General features: G+C 53.5%; 2 pseudogenes; one reads left to right on the forward strand and one right to left on the reverse strand.

Annotated features, from left to right (window-relative positions):
* Positions 1 to 10159: 10159 nt before the first annotated feature.
* On the forward strand, positions 10160 to 10627 carry LOC149338399 (uncharacterized; annotated as a pseudogene).
* Positions 10628 to 11481: 854 nt separating this feature from the next.
* Positions 11482 to 18649, reverse strand: LOC149338400 (uncharacterized; annotated as a pseudogene).
* Between the last annotated feature and the right edge of the window lie 883 nt (positions 18650 to 19532).

A 19532-nucleotide genomic window follows, 5' to 3' on the forward strand; every position in this document is an offset into this window, starting at 1 on the left:
TAACTCCTGCAACATGAGGTTTATGTCCTTTACTTTGTTTCCATTGAGACGGATCTCATGTGTTGCCAGTAAGTAATTTTCCTCGTCTGACCATCTGGGTTTGACCTTTGTGATCACAATTTCAGCATTTTACTCAGTGTTGTGTGTAGGCCTTCGATGCACACTGAGGCCTAATTTCGTAGTAAACTCTCGACCGCAGTCAGGACATGACATATGACTAGTATGTCGCGCGGGTAATGCTTCGGAGTCGCTCGAGCTACTACCCCTCAATGCTGTCTGCAGGTTCCTAAGCCTAACTGACTTCGTAGCGCCAGTTTTACTATAAGCAGTAGCAGAACATACACCAGTAACACTAGAAGCAATCAAAGAATCCCCCACAGGAGGCAGTTGACATCGCCTCTACGATTGTTGGGGCGGTAGAATCAATGACCGGAGGTGGACTGGACATCACCCCCGAGCGAACATTGGGCGGCCTGGACCTCACCTTGGACACGAAGCTCCGTGAAACACACGACAAGGACGACGACAAAGAACGAACACCTGTAGACCGTGGAGGGCGCCAAAAAGAAGAGCAGGAACCCCCAGAGGAAACAACCTCATTTGGATTGTCAACAGTAGATGGAGATTTCGGCAGAACCCCCCACCCAAAGCCCTAGTCATCGAACTTGTCACTCGCGGTGAAACATCGGCCTGTGACGTCGGTGGTGCCCGAGCTGCAGCTCGAAAAGCTCTTGCCCGAAAGCTTGGAACCAAGTCTGCCTGGGCGGAATCGCGAAAAACCGCGTCTAGCAGGGCGTTACCGCGAAAAATCGCGGTCTGCCGGGGAATGGGAACCAAAACCCCCGACGAGCCCCCGAGGTATTCACCTCCAGGGCCCCCCGAGTACCCACCAACCCCACCTCCCGACAGAGGAAGACAGGGCAGGGGCACCATCGCACCACCCCGTTCCTTGGGGCGAGCTCCCGAGGAAGCCCAATCACAAGTGGGCACCAACAGTTTTAACGAGCAAAAGCCTGCTCGGTCATTCTTCTAGAGAGATGCGCTCCCAGTCACCGAGCAGTCAGGAACATTTCTCGCGCCCTCCTGACTGGCGGCATGCGCATCATCACCCGGGTAGCTTATGCCAGGAGAGCTTGCAGCCCGAGGAACTTCACACCGACTCACTACCGACCGCGGGGTATTAAATGGGGTGCGCCCTGGGTGTGTAGTTCGCGAAGTCCTCGGGAGGTCCTTCTCAGGCTTCATCACTAAACGCTCCAGTTCTGCTACGTGGCGCCTACAGCGTACAGCGCCTCACCGGCCGAGGGGAACGTCCATCAAGGCCCCCACGGGTCCCCAGTTCTGCTCGATCACGACGCTTCGTGCGCCTCTTAGGCCGAAGAGAAGACCTCCCCTGGCCCACGAACTCCAGTTCTGCTACCACCAGCGGGGTTCCTCCACGCCGCCACTGATGCTCCTTTCTCGCCCCAATGGCCGCCCCTGTTCTGGTGCACCGGTTAGTGTCATCGGATCAACTTTATCAGCTGTGGTCCATTCAGCACACCGCTGTTTCCTAACTTTGCCCCCAGTGGCCACTCATGTTCTGTCGTTCCAGATTCTGCGACTACAGCGGTTGCTGGCCGCTCCTTTTCATCCAACACATCTGAGACCACACTGGTCTCCTCCAAAGAGGCACCAGGCCTCGACATTTTCCTATATCGTTGCTCCTGGAAACTGTCAGTTCTCTCAATCAAACGGGGTTCTAAGTTCTGTAAGCTTCCTTGGATGCTATTGCTTTCCTTGTGCTTTATGCCGTGGTGCACCCTTTTTCCGTGCCACGACTTGAACACTCTCGCACAGATGCCACACTGAGCTGAGGAGGAATTCGACAGCCCAGCATCACCACCAAAGGGCTCCCCACTCTCATTTCTCCCTTGGATGCTTCGAGCGACTCCTTCTCGCCTACAGCGTTTCTCATTTCTCCTCTTTGTAGGAGCGCCAAGTTGAATGTAGCAAAGGGGTGCTAACCCCAATGCCACTGGTTGCCCCCTGCGATTAGGAGTCCTGGGACAGAGAGGGGCTTTGCTCCCAGGTACCACGTTCCTTTACTTCGGTCCTGAACACCTTGAGGTGCCCAGGTTACCGTGGCGGATGTGTGCCGAAGCACGGACGCGGAAAGGCCAAACTGGCTTATGCTATACAGTCAGGAGCAGAGTTGTGATCTGCTACCGCCATTTCATACAAGAGCGTCATAGTTGCTTTTGCAGTTTACCCGAGCTTTTTTCAATTTCTTTACATTGACATTCAGAGCACTGGGCAGAAATCACATTTCCACAGCACTGTTACGGCCTTCGCAATGCTTTGTTTTCTAATACAAGTCATTACAGTGTTTCTGTTAAAGGACGTTAGCCATGTTCCTATAACAACGTGGTTGCCATTAGTTATTAAAACTATGGGCAAAAAATTCGTACAGATCTAAAAGGAACACTTTACATTCTAGTGACATAAATTGACATATTTTCTCAACAATCGCAAAAGCAAATTTTTTAAATGTGGGGGGAGTGGCGAGGCGCTTGAGAGGCATCCCGGGTCCCTGCGAACATCCTGCCTGGCGGCCGGGCGGCGGCGCGGCGACGATGCCAAGAGATGCCAATGGTTGCGCGGTGGAAACGTCCGGCAGATGCGCGCGGCTGCGGCAGGACCACACAGCCATACACGCAACAATACTCTCCACCACACAAACAGTGATCATCATCCTTCATCATTAGCCGAACACAGGGATGGAGCCAGTGCGCCGATAAGATAGCACCGTCGGGGAGCGCCGAAAGTACGACGGTCTAGCCACCTGCCGAGCAGAGGAGGGAGCGGGCCGCTAAGGCCCGAAGTGTTGGGCGAGGGCGCTATGGCGGAGACTATTCATTTCCTATGGACGTCATCCTCGTCCGCCCTCCTTTCCTTCTTCTTCAGCGCCGGTGGGGCAGAAGAGGAAGGCGCGCTGCCATGAGACGACGAGGAGAGCTGGCGCTTGGGGTTCTCGAGGTCCAGGACCTTTCGTATGCTCACAAGCACCGACTCCGCGGCATACGGGGCCCGCGGGTTCAGGGGGACTTGGATGTGTGGCGCGTGCTGTCGGCGCTCGCTGTCGCTGCCCATCTCGGGCGTATGCAGGGCGTCGCTGGGGGAGCCCGAGGCGGGTGACTTAGTGGCCGTCTCTTAGTCTTGGTGCTGCGCCGCCGTCGGCGCGTCAAAGAGGGAGACCTCCAAGCTCGGCGGCTTTTGCAGAGAGGACTTGCCCAGCAAATCATCCTAGCCGGGCAGTCTATTCTGCGGTGTCGGATGCGCCTGTAGACTGCTTCGCCGCGGACTGGGCTGACGAGGAGCCTGTCAGCGCCTTCTCTACCTGGTCTTCAGCCGGGCCGGTGACAGCGTCGTACTGGTGGTCCGAACCCCCGGTAGGTGTCGCCGTCGCCTCCTGTGCCGCGGCGCTGGAACCGGCGGCAGCCATCTCAGGTGTCGCCTTCGGCCCGGGTTGTTCACCAGGCTCCTGGGGTGGTCGGGCTTCTGCACCAGCTGCAGTCGCCGCGTAGGACGGTGGCAGGACGCTGTCGGGGAATGGATGGTCGCCTCCACAGTGCTTACACACGAGCCTGAAGGCGCCGCACTGGCCACAGCGCACCGCCTTGCAGGCAGCACCGAAGCTACCCTCGCCTCCGCACCGGGAACAGACGTGTCTCATGCCACGGTACTCGATCATCGCTCGAGTCTTGGCAATAGTCAGGGAGTTCGGTGGAGCCCGGTTCTCCTCGAGCTTCAGCAGGCGCGTCCCGTTTCCGATGTGGCTATTGCCCTGAAAGGCTGTCTCAGTGATGGAGCGCACCTTCCCATACACTGAGAACGCCGCGGCGAGGTTTCCATCGCTGACGCACGGTGGTAGAGGGCACAACGTCACGTGTCCCACTGGAACCCCCATCTGCTCTAGTGGAGCTTCCTTTCTAGCGATGAGCAGGGAGCCCTTCGCTACCATCTTCGCTGCCTGCACCATGGAAGTCACGGCGCATAGGTAACTCAGACCTCAGATGCGCTGAAGGTAGGTCAGGCCCCCACTGTCGATGAGGCGGTCGGCCGGAACAGGTTTTGGCACTCACAACAGAGCACATTGCGCCTTTGTGGGGCGCACTGCAGGGCACGGTAGCTCGATCTCGGCCTGGGTCACCACGGCAGGAGCGCAGGACATCCAAGCAGACATTCTCTTCATCCTGCTTTACACCACCTTAGATTTCAATACTCGTGTTCCCAGAATACTGCTCCACATGAACAATACGTCTTACAGCTTCAACATGTTTTTTCTCTAATCACATGCACTTCACCTGAAGCGCTTCATTCTCTTTTTCGCAACTGCATCAGTAGGCATGTAATGATGATCGGCCCAGGAAGCAGGAACCGTGTCCCCAGGTGACGGCCAAGCTTGCAGAAAACCAGCGGCTCCCAGGCGGGCCCAGTCAGGCTGCTCCCGGCAGCGACTGAAAAATAGGTACACAAAAAATACAAAAACACACAAAAATGGGCTTCACGAAGAGCCCGAAAGCAAAAAAGTTCAGCGTGGCGTGCCCCTAGGCTACACTTTGATCACAGACGAAAGGCGAAGATTGCGCGGGCCGGCTCGTTTCGTTTTCGTTTTTTGTTTTCAGGGTAGTGAAATCTGGTCACTCATGCTGGAAAGGGGATAGCGAATAAGCGGGAAAGCATGTCACCGAACAACGCAAGGGAAATTGCGCGCAGCGCAGATAAGGCGGACTGTCACACAGCACTGCGGCGTCGGCTCTTTCTGAGCTGGTACTCCTGTTGGCATCACATGGTCTGTTTTTAGAATTAGTATTTTACTCCCCCGTGGCGGTGGTGGGACAAGCCTCGAACGCTCCGCAGTGGTGCAAAAATCAGTTCAGCATCTTGGGCCCACATAGGACCACATATCAGATATTAAGCTGATAAGAACAGATGAGCAGTTTATTCATCCTTCACCACAAAAGGGACAACAGTCCTTCACAGAAACAAACAAAATACTATACAGCGACTAGCATCACTCGGTCCAACAGGCTGCCAGAACAAATGTAATACAGCTACAACTATCGCCCCACGCACACAAAATATAAAAAAATGTCCAGAATGTCCAGAAAGGTACAAATATCGCGGGAAGCGGCCTCTAAAAGATAATGCGCACCAACTCACACAACATTGAGTAGCCGCAACGTCACACGGCCCCTGCTTGCGACGATGAAGGGGGTGCTCCACAGTCGCAAGAATTATTCCGGCAGTGTCGCCCGGTCTAAGCACGCCTGCTGAAACAGACGCGCTCGCTCACGCTTCAGCATGGAGAACATGACCTGCTGGAGTCGGCCATGCAAGGAAGCGGCGTCTGTTTGGCGCCATAAAACAAAGGTGCCCACACACAATAAAAGCCGCACAAGTGTATCGCGCGGCCTGGTGCGGGAATCTAAAGATACAAAAAACATGCGTGACATCAGCCGCCAGAAGGTCCTCGCTACAGCGCTCTCGAACAACGCGTGGTCGAGGGTTTCTGTCTCGCCGCACTGCAGGCACTGCGAACAGAGAGGGATGTCCCACGCTGCGCCGCGTACTGCCATCGGGAAGACCCTCCAGCCTCGCAGCTAGGCGAAGTCGCGGACGTCTGGTGGAATAGAGTGAGACATCAACTATCGCCACCGCACCCGTCTGCTCCGCTGAAGCTGTTCCGCCATTGCCTCCTGGACAACAAAGAGCTCGCAAACGCGGGAGGCCTGCGTCTGAGAAACGTCGACCTCGGACAGGGTGGCGATGAGTCTCGGCCGTCCGACACATGTATCGGACGAGCACCGGCTGCTGCTCGGCTGAAGGTCCCACTGTGTTACCTAAAAAGAGGCGCCGCGACGTTCAAAGAAGGTAGGCGAAAAGCCCTCTACCTGGGTAGTCGATGGCATTGACCAGGTCACAGACACCTCGGACAGCGAGAACGCTGCACATTGTGTGCAGGTTGGGCAGGCTAAACCAGCCCATGCCTGCGGGAAGACGGAGGTGTGCGCCAGTGACATTCTCCCTTTTTCCCGACCAGAAAAAAGCGCCACGAAGTGTGGCCAAGCAACGCGTGAAAGTTCGCGGCTGAAAAGTAACAGGTACCATGTAAAATATAGACGCTCACACGTAGGATCGGAAAATAAACTTGCGCTCCGACAGCGAGAGGCGGAAACACGCTTCCACTGTCAGACGCCTCTCCGCGGTTGCCCTGATCTCCGACCACGACTCGCGGGCTAGCTCTCCTGAGGAAAGGAGCACCACGCCTAGCAACTTCACTGCCGAGACTCACTCCACATCGCACAACAGGGCTTACGCAAAGCGCCGTAGCGCAGAGCTGTCCTCTTGCCCATATTAAGGAGGGCGCCAGAGAGCTCGCTGTAACTCTCGAAAAGCCGTAAAAACGCTGCGTCGCTGTCCTCGTTCCGCAAGAACGGGGACACGTCGTCATCGTACGCGGATACCTTCACCTGACCTTGGCCCGGCAAAGGGAAACCGCGCTCCAATGGACTCGCTGCTATGCGATGGAAGAGTGGGTCTAAACATAAAACAAACAACATTGTTGACAGAGGACAGCCCTGCCGAATTTCGCGCTCTATAGACGCTTTACAGCGGCGTATCATGGGGGCTGCCATCTTAGATCACGTGATCACGCCGCCATTACTCGCCTCCTGACCGCTCGGCGCGCGCCTCGTCGCGACGGCTGCTGCGGCTGATGTTTCGGTTCGACAGGCAGTGTTTCGGCTGATACGGTTGTAAAGGAGCGGGAAGACGACACTGTGCTTGGTCCGAAGCTTCGAAGAACATGTGAAAACCCTGATTTGATCACTTCAGGCGTGAAAACGCGATCGGTCTTCATGTTGCGAAGAGCCGCTGAGCTCTCCGCCTGTTCGAGGCAACGGGTGGATCGCCTGAATGCCGCTGAAGGCTTTGCTTAATATTTTTTCATTGTTATTATCTAAAGCAGCAAGGTTTAATGACCCTGCGGCTGCGCAGGTCGTTGTATTGTGAACATGCATGCGGAGGCTGCTCTAAAACACTCACATGCACATCGTACTCATTTGTTTACAACCTGTTAAAGGTGCTTAGGAAGCCTAAAATATTTTCTGTTGGTTTGCTAAATAAAGGAAGGCTACAAGAATAAACAAACAAATGTTACCCAATCATGTAAGCAGTACCATGAATCAAACAGCCTTCACAAGCTTGCATGCAATCGTTTACAAGGATTCCGCGATATAATTGTTATAACGCGCACATGGCAGAGCGTTCACTACAAGAAGTTCACAGTTATGTCAGCCTCACATAGTATAAAATTGTGGTACGCTCCATGCTCGATATGCGGTCATAAAAATTCTCGAGGTCTCGTTGGTTATAATTAATCAGCCGGAGTGTGACGGGTTCGGCGACTAGTCGACATCATCACCGAGTCCGGTCAATGAGGGGGTGGCCGTTTGATGCCCGGCGTAGCCGGTAAGCAAACGCAGTGACTGAGACCGAGGCGTGTTTAAGAGGTAACAACAACAAAACAACGTTTATAGTTTCGATTGAACAATGCGGCAGCTTTCACAGACACATAATTTACATTGTACAAAACAATTGCGGAAAGCACATAGCAGTAAACACACTGAATTAAGTTATACATTGAATATTTCTACACAGGTCAGAACACAAGTGAGAGGCCAATTAAATACAGTCGATCAAAAGTCAGAAGGTGGACAAACATACAGTCAACCGGGAAGCGCGGCTGCAGTCCATCCACAAAAACGCAGTCAGTGCGGCCCCCGAAGGCGACGTCCGTCCAGGGCAGCTTGCGGTTTCGAGGATGCGGTGCGGCGGCTCGGAGACCCGGGAGTTCGCGGCGGCAGCGTTTCCACCGACGAGCGGACTGAAGTTCGTTTCCATACGGCCCCCTTTTAAAGCCCTCGGGCGCTAGCGAGCGAGCACTCGCGGCGCCACAGCGTCGGCGTCAAAAAAAACAAAACACCAAAAAGCGCGACGAGAGCACGTAGGCACCTACGCTTTGACTCTGCATGGCCGCCATCTTGGAGGAGGAAAAAATTAACGCACAACTAAAAAGAAGCCCCAGGCTTCGACTCTCGATTCGGTGACCTTGGAAACGCAAAAAAGTAAAACACAACCAAAAGGCCAGTCACGTAGGCCGCAACTTCTTTCCCGCTAATGGTCAGCTCAAGACTTCGGCAGTATCGGGGCCGACTTTGAGCCGCCTCCGCTTTCGCAATGCGAGGGGTTGTCTACATAACTGAAAAAAGCGTGCATGCATTCTTGCTCTTCCCGAGACACATACAAAGAAACGCGGACGCATCAGTTTTATACAAACAAAAGTAATTGACAGGCTGCCGCCACTTCTGTGACACGGAGTCACTTCTAGTGAGTGTCTGGCATGGATCGCGAGGAAGTGACAACCGCAGAGCACAGCAGCCGTAACACAAATGCTTTATTCCGATTGTGGTCCACGAAAACCGCGCTACTTGGAGCGAAGTTCAACAGTAGCACCAAGACGGTGTGTAATACACGAAGTAACGGTAAGCGTTGTCCGCTAGCACGGATATGCACTGCACAAATGCAGTAGCGGTATAGGAGCGGAAGTCGTTTTTTTTTATGTTTCGGTGGCGGGATAGCTTGTTCATGCGGCTATGTTGCGCACTTACCCTCGCAGATTTTCCAAGCCCGAGACCTTTCCTTCTATATTCGCTGTATAGCGCTGGCGAACATGTGTGTTGCGTTCGCCCGTTCGGAAAGGGTGGATGACCAACGGGCGCGAACAGGGGCAGTACGTCCGTGTGCAGTTCGGTTCCGTGAAGCTCGCAAACGACCAAATCCCGCCCCTATAACTGTTTGTCGCAATTCAATTCCTGCAATCCACAACAGAGCATGTATTTTCTCTTTCCACATTTCCACTGCTGCGCCGAGGCATACACGCCGGCGACTTACGAGGCAAGTAATGACGCCGTGTTCCGAGCGCACCTGTGGCGCCATCTGGTCTCAAACGGAAGAACTGCGCGCTGTAAACGGTCTATACTAGAAACTTTTAGTTGGACGTACGCAGTGAGCTTGCGCACGCAACGAAGCCGCGGGTAACGAATGCGCATGCGCAGAACGCAACGTATCTAGCCGCTCGTTGAGGACGCCCGCCCGCTATAAAGCATAGCGTAGCGTACGCAACGCGGGACGCTGCGTGCTGCGTAGAGAACATGGCGGCGACAATCTCGCCCGCTTCGGACCGATTTCACTTCGCCGCTGCTTTCCTCAACGCGATGGCTCGCTCTAAACTGTGCTGTTAGCTTTTATTTTGTCTACTCCCATCCACACGCCAAAATATTAGGGACAAATGCCCTTTGTTTTTCAGATAATGAGGCGATTTTTGACCTTTTAAGCCTAACTAACGTTGTGTACGTTTATTGTCATAGCAACCGCAACTGTCGAATAATTTTTTAGTCATATGCCTACTTTTGCACTTCATTAAACATTATACATTTTTCCGTTCATTAAAAACAGTAATATAGTATTTATGTTGTCAGAAACTGAAAAATGTTCAGCCGAGCTCTACAGCGCTTTCAGTGTTTGTCACTAGATGGCGACACAACATTGTAAACATGAGTAAACATGCAGACGCCAGTGGTTCACGTGCTGTCATCCGCGGTGAACATGCAAGCCGACGCGAGTAATGGAAGAGATGCTGCGAACGCAGGCAGGGTATTTTATAAAGTACAAGCAAATGACCCATTTTGAAATCCCGACCAATGGGACGACATCCCCCTTCGGCTGAAGGCGATGTTGAAAAACCATTTACGTCGCGTAGCGTGCGCGATCGCTGCGACCTCTTGATTTCGCGGTCAGCGATAGGAGAAATCGACGCCGTCAACTATAGGAGGAATCAAAAGTAAGTTTTCTATTATTTTTATGTGTGCGCGCAAGCGTCAATTTCTGTACTTGAGTCCATTTAGATCGGGAACAGAAGAACAGTACAGCGAGCGTGACCAATTCCTTCAGGACATCTTGTCTCTAATCGAAGGAACACCGTATTAAGAATAAACGTTCAAAGAAAGGTGGCGTATCTGCGAGCAGAAAAGACCTTGGAGCCGCTACCCAGCCAATGAACAACACCGCAGCGCGGAAAAAGAAGGCCGCTGCCAGGGATTTGTACATGGAGAGGTACGAGGCGACATACCGGGCTACACCACCAGAAAGTAGTGCCCGTATCGACCTCGGCATGGCCGGTAAGCTTTCCTGTAGTCGGCAATAATTGAGCTGCGAGCAAAGAGGCTGAATTTGCATTATGCAGGTTTGTTGGTAAAAGCAAATTTTCATAAGTTGCGTTTACAGGCAGCCCCGGGGCCACGCCGGCAGAGTTATTGCACGGCATGCTGCCATGGACTGCAGATGACAAGGAGCGCGCCCCAAGCACGCCTCCTATGGAGCCAACTGCTGGAGTGCCTGATGCCAGGAGCCTTCCCAACACTCAGCCATCTGAGCGAGTGCAACAGCTTGCGCCCTCGGTTACCCAGGACAAGGCAAGTTATTTACAAATGTTCATATTGAAGACATTGTGCCTGAGGCTTGAAATGCTATCATATTCCATGCTTATTCCTTGAAAATTGCGTCTTCTACAGGAAAAAGAAAAACAGATCACTAGTGGCCATGAAAGAAAAAGACTGCGAAGTTGCATTGCGCCGATTGGTGTTAGAATAAAGCAAGCTCCAATGGGAGAAAGAGTGGAAAATTATGGAGCACGAAGAAAGAATTCGGGAGTGCAGAGAACGCGCCGAAGAAAAAAAAGAAGAGAGGCGACATCGTGCTGAGGAGCAGAGACATGCTGATGTACGGGACAACGCTCTCATGCAGGTGATTCAATACCCCATGTCAAAAATAAATTAGAAAGTGCCCAAGCACGAGCTTGTTTCATTTTATTGAAATACGCTTTATCTCAGCTGAGATAATTACTCAGAAAGTGGGTGCAGGTACTCACGCAGGGTAGGTAGGTTTAAGTTAAAATATGTGGACACTTGGCTGCCATAAATAGCTGTGTGACAGTTCGTTAAGATTGTGGCCACCTTGTACATTTTTTCCAGTTGTTACCAAAAAAGTTTTTGGTTTTTCTTATAGTCGAGGAAGGCAAATTCAGCAATAACCTTGCCGAACCCCAATGTACCACCAGGCGGACTCCGCTCATTGCATGGTTGAAAGCCTCCTGGCCACTTGTCAAATAGCAACCACCATAGGGCTTCATTAGAAGTGGCCGAAGCGAGTACGCAGGATCCTCATAAATAACCAAGTCTTCGCCATTCACAAGCTTCTCCAACTTGGCATACAGTCCGCTCTCCCGGAGTATTCCTGCACATATAAAAAAAAGCCCGTTTACGGGAGGTAAATCACACTAGTGTGTTTCTTTCACTTCAGTGCCAGTTTTTGTGGCACTCAGTGAAGAAAATCACGACACTGAACTATCGGGGAGAATGATATGAGGGACTCACTTGAGTCATGATAGCTCCCAGGATAGTGCCCATCCAGCTGACACACAATTCCATTCGGGCACATCAATGACTGGTACTTTGTGCAATGCACTCTTTTGTGTCCTGAGTAATACAGCCTCTGATTCGGCGGGCAGTCTCATCAATAAACGCCGAACAGTTCGGCAATGGTGCACCTCTTGCTTCAACAGCCTGTAAAGAAAAATTAGAAGACAAAAATTTAGGTCCTCCTGAGTAATAACAGCGTCAGATGCGCAGCTTTCAATTGTGACTTACACTTACAAACTTTTGGAGCACAGCAGTCGATAACCAGTTATGGTTGTTGCAGTCGGTCAGAAGATGTCCATAAGCTGCCACGATGTGGTCTATCACCTTTGTTGCAGTGATCGACATGCCTTCCAAACATCGTTTCCAAGTCACACCATCTATTTGGATAAGCGAGCCTTCGCAGCGTAATGCACAATTCTTCTCGGCCGGGAATATTTACGTTTTGCGCCGTCGTGAATTTGTCCGGAATACGAAGGCCGCTACACAGTTCACCAAAATCCTCTTTGGCAAACCTGAATTGCTGCCTAAAAAGTGTAGGCTCGAAGCTATCGATATCTAGAAGCCCATATCGTTAGCGGTAGGTGGAAAATTCAACCCCGTTGCTGCTCATCTCGTAGTCGTCGTCGCCGTTGTGCAGATGCATAGCAGCTCCAAAAAGCCGTCGCTCCGCTCCCCAGGTGCTGATATCGTCGATACCTTGCCATGACAACATGGAGATTACATGAACATTCGAAAGAACACTTTTTCGAGGTATGTTAAAATATAAAAGCTTCAGGATTGGAGGAAGGAAACAACTCGCTCCGGCTCTTCCCTGCTGACAGAGAATGCAAGTACGGAAAGGCTGAGGCTTGGCTTGGATATTTTTTTGGATTGAATCCGCCATGCAGTTTTTACAGTTTGACTTGCGGCAATAGATGGCGTTAAAAGCATTCGAAAGCAGCTACCAGACCAACATCATCATCAGGCAATAAATTACGCGCTACGCGACTGCTCTGCGGCGGTACGGCCAACTATAAGTGTAACGGTGGTGTCCTTTACAGCGTACGGAACGTAGTGAGCGTTGCGTATGCAATGTCGCTACGTGCGCAGCAACTAAAAGTGTCTACTGAAAGGGTCGCTCAACGCCCCGTTAAAAAGCAACAGAGCTGTAAGAGCGGAATGCAGCCGTTCTAACCATACAACCAACTCCGGCGGAAGGGCGAAATCCCCGAGGACGTAAACAAATGTAGCCATACTAAACTCCGTCGAAGGATTTCGCCTGATCGAGTCAGACGATAGAGCCCGGTATTCCCGTTCTCAATTTGAATGTGAACAAGTCACGCGTTAGTGCGAGAGACGAGAACACCGAGCGTCCGGGCACGCTGCAGTTCTGCGCACGGCTTACGAGCACCGCTAAAACCTTGCTCAACCTATTAGCCAGCAGTGACGCCACGATCTTGTAATCTGCGTTATTTCTGTGGAGGAGAAATTCGAGGCCCGTGTACTGTAGGATGTCAGTGCACGTTAATGAACCCCAGGTGGTCGAAATTTCCGGAGCCCTCCACTACGGCGTCTCTCATAGCCTTAGTCGCTTTGGGACGTTAAACCCTATAAACCAACCAACCTATCTGCGTTAAGCAGAGTGATCGGGCGCCACGCCTGCGGGTCAGAGGGGCACTCGCCAGGCTTCAGGATGAGCACCACACGGCTCTCTCCAAAAGACTCCGGCCTCTTACCGTCCCTGACAATGCGTTGACCATCCGTAGGAGGTGTTCTTCCACGACGATATAAAACCTGGCATAAAGTACGGTGGGAATGCCCTCAGGGCCTGAAGTAAGGCAGCGTTCATGCCTTCAACGGAGGTGAACAATTATTCAGAGCTCAGCGGGACGCTAACCTGCGCGCCTATTTCACTAGTAACCAGTTGTAACTGAGCGCAGAAACTACGAAGGGCGTCCCTGAAAGCGGCGCTGCCCCGCCGATCGGTCCCAGAAACAAAGAGCACCGAAAAGTGGCACGTAAATGCGCCAAAGATGACAGCCGCGCTGCTGCTTATGGTGCCGTCCGGCAAAATCACTTCCTCCACGTAGACCTGTCGCGTCTCGTCGAGGCTACCTGTCCGCAATTTCCATAATACCGTGGTGTCTGACACCGACCTACCTTGGACTAGCGCCTGGATTGCTGCTCGCGAGGACTGGCGGAGTAGTGTGTGATAACGTGCCTTTAAGAAGAACGGATAATCGTGCATGGTGAAAGTGAGCGGCGCGCCGCGCTGCACGGCGCGAATACGGGCGAGGGTGACAGGTGTTTATCCCATAAAAGATGCGCTTGCTGCACTGCCGTCCTTCGCGAACTGAAAGCGAGGACCATGCCGATTTCCGCTCGTCTCAAGAGTTGGGACTTTCGACGCCCAACGCTCCAGCAAAGCTTCCCAGCGCGCCTTCAATGACTGCCACGCTCGACCAGTCTGTCAGCAGACATGGATCCATACAACACGCGACCAAACGTTGGGCGCCTGCGCTCATGTTGAGTACTGCTGGCAGGGGTGAATGATCGCTAATGTGTGGGGTGCCCAGGGGAAACGCGTGCACATTGCACGTTACAGCAAAGCACTCCAGCTCGCGTGGGAACTGGAATTTTTCGGTACGACTAGCTGACCTGCACCGCTTCCAAGTACCACCAAAACTGCCACCTTGTAGATTTACGCAGGCGTCGGTCAAAGAAAACAGAGCGCAAATATCCCGCAGTGGTCGTGCCCCGTCTTAGGGTTGTCCTTGGCCTGATCCGCGTACCTGATGTATGGGATCTAAAACACAATTAAAATCTCCGACAAGAAAACAAGGGTAACAGTCTAACAGAACGGAGTCTAACAAATCAAAGAAACTAGAAGAATCGGAACGGCGGTCTGGCGCATACACCAGTACCGCTCTGACGCACCTGCCACACAAATAAAAAACGACCGCAAGTGCGCGGCGGTCGATACCATAGGTACAGGTGGCGCCAAGCAAAACGAGCTATTGACAAAAACATCGCCAGCAACACATGAAACAGAGCAAGTTAATGAAAAAAACTCTTTAACACAAAAACAAGACTTAAAATCTGTGGCTCGCGTGGGCAGTGTAAATTTCATTGTTGCAAAAACAAAATGTCGACGCCCTGTGCGCGGGCGGAGTGCATCACCTCTCTGCTTCTCCAGCGACCGAAATCCGTGAACATTCAGGAAGAGGCGCAATAACGCCATAATGGTAATACAGGGCGACGACTCACAGGTGCCACCTTTATGTGGCCTCACTATGAGGGGAGCTTGGGGCAGAAGTTCTAGTCTGGGGTGCGGCAGTGCCGTCTGAGCTCTCCTCAGAGTATTTCCGCGCGTGCTTCCCCGCGAGTTTTCCTGTGTCCATATCGACTACGGGCTGCGCAAAAGTCCAGCGCCTCGCCCATCGACTCACGAAGAAGCGGCGCTCCGGGTGCCGTCTCTGGAGCGTCGGGAGCGGTCGAGGTGCTTGGGCTAGTGTTGCGTAGCCCTTCGTCCTCCTCGGGCGGCTGTCACCGGGGCTCACGGCGGGGCACACCCTGGTCGCTCGGCGGGGTGACGCGAAGGACGTGGTCGACTCCGAGTCCCTGCTCGCCTCGTCTGCCGAGCCGAACGCCGGAGGGGGTTCAGGGGAGAAGGCCCCCGCCGCGTTAGAAAGGGTCGGCAACTCGGGAGACCCGAATTTGAACAGCTACGCGGCGCTGTCTAGCGGCGTTTCGGGCCTCTCTTCTTTCCGCTGACTTCCCGGCCTGGTCGGTCTGGACGCTGGGGACCGGTTGGTGCTCCTGGAGGTAATCTGCAGGAGCCTCAAGGGGGCTCGACACGGGTGGCCTTGGGTTTCCTGACGCCAGCCCCATATGCCTACGAGCGCGGCCGCAGGAAGTCCGCCTCTGCAGGCGCTCCCCCGCTGCACCTGCACGCCGCCTGGCACGCGGCCTACTCGTGGCCGAACACTGCGCAACGCAGGAACCGCGGCGTTTTGCAGGTGGCGCCTACGTGGCCCTCTTGTCCCCAGCGGGAGCACACCTTACGGACCCCGCGGTAAACACACATGGCGCGGTGGCCGAGGACGGCGACTATGTTGCCCACTGCCTTCCGCTTCTTCATTCATGCAAGCCGCTACCCGGTCCCGACGTGCTGCCGGCCCTTGAGGACTTGGTGAGTGACCTCCAGCACCTTCCTATAAGGGCTGAGTACCGAGGTGATAAAAGCGTCACCCACGAAGCATCACCCACAGCTGAGGCCACGGCGACACAAAATCTGTAAGCGCCTTGGTTCTGGAGGGATCCCATCCCCTTGGGGCCACAGCAGCTTCAATGCCGTCTACTATGTCGGCCGATGCTTCAGTTTTCAACGCAAAGTTGAAGCAGTGCGCCTTTAGTGGAAGCGCGCGGTTTCCGGACATCCGGGGAACCAGTGGACGCCAAGCTGTAACAGTGCCGGGGCCCGGAGCCATCAGTAGGAAGCGGCGACGATGGCGCACAAGTCGTCTCCGGCGCCGGCTCCCCTCAGGGCGTCGATGAGGGCGTCTCACAATCTAAAAAGGCGACGTAGAGCTCCCCACCGCTGGTCCGCGCCGCGTCAAGGCGCCCCTGCCGCACGAAACGGTGCTCGAACACGCCGCGTGCGGCAGGACCCTGTTTTGGCAGCGCGAGAGGGTCTCGTGCTCTCCGAGCCAACGCTGCAGCCTGGATACTCGGCAACCCGCATACGATTTTGCGATCGACGTGCTAACGGCAATGGAGCACCAGTTGGTGGCGTGTTCTAGTTGTCCCTTCTTGTGTATGGATGGTCGTCGATATTTCCAAGTTGGGGCACTCTTTTGTACTTGATGCAGGTGTTGAAGACTGCTGTGAGGAACTTGGCTTGTGGGTCTGTGGCTGTCCAGTGCTGGTAGGTGATGCGTTGGGTCTCCGGGGTGCTGTTCTCGCACATGCGAAGCTTTTGGAGGATTTCTTTGATGAATTCGTCGAGTGGGCATTCCGCCGGTTCGATGACGCTTGACCTGCTTAGGCGAAGGGTCGTCTCCACTTCCTTGGGTTCTCACGTCGCCATGAAGTGGTCCTGAAGGTCTTGCGTGCCTGCCATTTGTTATCACGAAGAACCGTGTGCGTCAGCGCCGCAGAAACAGCGCCTCGCCATCTGTTGGTAACCCGTCAGACAAGTATCCCCAGATGACTAGGCACAGGTGCTCCACCATTGGGTACATAGCCTGAGCACGGGTTCGATGAGCCTCTGCGAGGCAACGTCGACGCCAGAAGACATGGTAGCTGACAGCCATCACTGAGCGAGCAAAGCGGCCACGGTGACGCCTGTCCCCATTAGCACCACGAACTTGAAACATGTGTTGAACAAGGAGCCACATTGTTCCCGAGACAACACACTGGAAAAATACGTGCTCCAAGGTTTGAGGGCGCTGCAGTTACCGCACAATTGCTTGGCGAGCATGCCCCACGTGGCCAGGCGCTGACGCGTGGGAAGGACGGCCGAACGCCTGCGCCATTCAAATTCTCGTACCTCCTTTGTTAGTCCAGCACATGCCCAGGCCCTACATTTAGACACTCAGGCTGTCAGATGATCATCGTGAGTAAAGCAGCTGCAGCTGACCGTCTCAGTGAGGCGGGCGTTTCCTGGATATTAATGTCCGGAGCGTAGGCACCCAGGGCCAACTTCGAAAACGCCACTGACCTCTAATAAGGGATGGTCGCTCAGCTTGCGGACCTATGTATCTAAATGGCGAAAAAGCGCGGCGAATTGTACTAATCCTGTGAAGCGTAAGACCGGGGCCTGGATACGACTCAGAGTCTAAAAGGCTTGTCACAAGTCTAGCTCCCAGGACCCAAGCAACTGTGAGCATGCATTGGTGAACTAGGCTTCCCCTACTGGCTCGCAGTTCCAGAAGGTGGCGGCGACCAGCGCGGTGCCACCGTCGGACACAAATGTATAAGAGGCGCTAGCCGTGCTACTGTACGGCGTGTCGTTAGACACTTTATTGTTGGGCGTAGGCAGTAACCTTGTGTACGGATCGCTTACTGCGTTGCGTACGCTGCAAGTAGTGTGAACACGACACTTTTAGTTGACCATGCCGCAGCGGCCCTCAGGAGCGCGTGAAAACAGTAGCGTCATCTAGTCCCTAGACGTGAAAGCACATCAACGCTCAGTTGAAGAAATTTTCATCCGTAATGACTGATAACGGGGGTGTATGCACTGAGCACGTTTTTTTCTGTCGCAAGAAGAAAAACTATGCTAACAGATGACTAAAAGCTACACAACTGCTTGGTCAGGTGTCGTTGCTACAAAGAAGACACACTGCATCTAGTTAGGCCTAGGAGCTTGAAAATCGCCAAATTATCTGAAAAACAGGGGCTAGTTATCGCTTATATCCCTACGTGTATGCGAGACTGCGCGAAATACAGGCGAACTGCGAACATTTGAGCGAGCTATCGCGTCGAATATTCTCGCGGCGACATGTGTTTATTCCGAAGCGGGCAAGCAGGGCGCCGCCATCGTGTCAACGCATCCAGTAACGTGCCAGGCGCGCGCGAACGCTATGGTTTGTAGTGTGCGAACGCTCGCAAGACGCTGTGAGATCCGTAGCGTACTGTGCAAGCGCATTTGTTCCCCGCACAGTCACTGCGTACATTATCTCACTGCATATGCCTAAATAAAAGTTTCTAATGTTGCAACCCGCGCGACGTAAAAGGCGAAGGTGAAACTTGCGTCTTGACGACTGTTGCTTTCGAGCTCTGCGATAGGTGGTAGGTCGCAGCTTCCGGGAGTGCCCGCGTCGCACGCGACGAGGCGAGACTCCATCCGGCTCACACAGGGCTCCCAGTACTCGCACGACGTCTACGAAGGGCACCGCCGCTGACAGTGAACCCTGAAAGGAGCCAAAAACAAGTGCAGTGCTCTTGGTGGGGTTGAGCTCGGCACCTGAGGGAGAATCACACTGGTCTGAAATGCGCAGGAAAGCTAGCAAGCGGTCTGCGTCCCTGGCAAGAACAGAAATGTCATCCACGTAGCCGTAGACAACGACGGTCTCCTTGCCAACCATCGGAAATCTGGGAATGCACCCATCTGAAACCATCCTGCATAAGATCGGGGTCGAGTGATAGCACATACAGGGTCACTGAAACATTCCCGGCACGAAAAATTTAAGGCATTCCCCACTCCAAGGGAGAGGTCTCGTACATAAGCAACAGAAGCCACCCACTCCGCATGAATTTCCGCGGGGCACAAGTCATCATGCAGCACGACAAGATCCATGCGCCAAGTTAGGGGGGCTAGTGATGCGAGATCGCGCAGCCTGCAGAGAGACATAGACCTAAAAATGGTCGCTAAGATTCCGGGTGCCTTGCGGAAACGGTGCCAGAGTGCACTCTGACAAACTTAGCAGCAGAGCGGAACGAAGGTAGACGCGGTCTGCACTGCTTGGGCTCTGGACCGAGACACGCATCGCGGTAAAGAGTTAGTCTTAAAGAGCGACCCACGCGTGCTGTAAGTGTTCGAAAGTTTGCCCAGTTCTTTCACGTGCTATTTAGAGGAACCGTGGCCCGCTCTCCCGACACCACGCAGCTTGAGGAGGACATAGTTAAGATCCCTGAGGAGGTTTTGTGGTACGTCATCAAGAAAGTACCATGCGATCGACCGTAGGAAATTGTTCGTCAGACTACGCATTACTGGCGCGGACACGTTTACGAAACTAACCCTCCGGCCGTCCAGAAACACATCTAACGTGATGACGCGACCATCAATGAGACAACAGCAGTGTGCATAGTCCTGTAATCTGGCGAGAGGAAGATGACGCCCACGCCACAACGCCGCGATTCCGTTATTTCAGCGGGAACGGAAAGTCAGTACATCGGCAGGAGTGCGAAAATTCAACTCCTGCCGAAACAAAACATCTACTTGATGTGAACGCGGAAGGTGGAGAGCCT

The sequence above is a fragment of the Amblyomma mixtum genome, chromosome 6 (genome assembly GCF_055824585.1).
Source record: "Amblyomma mixtum isolate Tamu chromosome 6, ASM5582458v1, whole genome shotgun sequence".
NCBI lineage: Eukaryota > Metazoa > Arthropoda > Arachnida > Ixodida > Ixodidae > Amblyomma > Amblyomma mixtum.